We start from the raw sequence: 1,119 nt of genomic DNA on the forward strand, positions 1-1,119 counted from the left end.
AAGATGGGCATTACATAATGGTAAAGGGATCAATGCAACAGGATGAGCTAACTATCCTAAATATATATGCACCCAACAATGGAGCACCCAGATTCATAAAGCAAGTTCTTAGAGACCTACAAAGGGACTTAGACTCCCACACAATAATAATGGGAGACTTCAACACCCCACTGTCAATATTACACAGATCAACAAGACAGAAAATTAACAAGGATATTCAGGACTTGAACTCAGCTCTGGCCCAAGTGAATCTAATAGACATCTACAGAACTCTCCACCCCAAGTGAACAGAATATAAATTCTTCTTAGCACCACATCCCACTTATTCCAAAATTGACCACATAATTGGAAGTAAAACATTCCTCAGCAAATGCAAAATAATGGGAATCAAAACAAACAGTCTCTCAGACCACAGTGCAGTGAAATTAGAACTCAGGATTTAAAAACTCACTCAAGGCCTGGCTTGGTGGCTCACGCCTGTAATGCCAGCCCTTTGGGAGGCCAAGGCGGGGTGGATCACGAGGTCAGGCGTTTGAGACCAGCCTGGCCAACATAGTGAAATCCTGTCTCTGTGAACAACACAAAAATTAACCAGGCATGTTGGTGCGCACCTGTAATCCCAGCTCCTCAGGAGGCTGAGGCAGGAGAATCACTTGAACCCGACAGGTGGAGGTTGCAGTGAGCTGAGATCGCACCATTGCACTGCGACAGTGCAAGATTCCATCTCAAAAAAAAAAGAAAACCTCACTCAAAACCACACAACCACATGAAAACTGAACAACCTGCTCCTGAATGACTACTGGGACTACTGGATAAATAACGAAATGAAGGCAGAAGTAAAGGTGTTCTTTGAAACCAATGAGAACAAAGACACAATGTACCAGAATCTCGGGGACACATTTAAAGCAGTGTTTAGAGGGAAATTTATAGCACTAAAAGCCCACAAGAAAAGCTGGAAAGATCTAAAATTGACACCCTAACATCACAATTAAAAGAACTAGAGAAGCAAGAGCAAACAAATTCAAAAGCTAGCAGAAGACAAGGAATAATTAATATCAGAGCAGAGCTGAAGGAGATAGACACACAAAAAACCCTTAAAAAAAAAAAAAAAAAAAAAAA

The 1,119-nt window shown here is 41.3% G+C and overlaps 1 protein-coding gene across 1 annotated transcript in view; it reads right to left on the reverse strand.

Annotated features, from left to right (window-relative positions):
* PDE8B (phosphodiesterase 8B) overlaps positions 1 to 1,119 on the reverse strand; it is a 223,740-nt gene that overhangs the window by 45,760 nt on the left and 176,861 nt on the right. The gene's annotated exons all lie outside the window — the stretch shown is intronic.

The sequence above is a fragment of the Colobus angolensis genome, unplaced genomic scaffold (assembly GCF_000951035.1).
Source record: "Colobus angolensis palliatus isolate OR3802 unplaced genomic scaffold, Cang.pa_1.0 Scaffold49, whole genome shotgun sequence".
NCBI classification, from domain to species: domain Eukaryota; kingdom Metazoa; phylum Chordata; class Mammalia; order Primates; family Cercopithecidae; genus Colobus; species Colobus angolensis.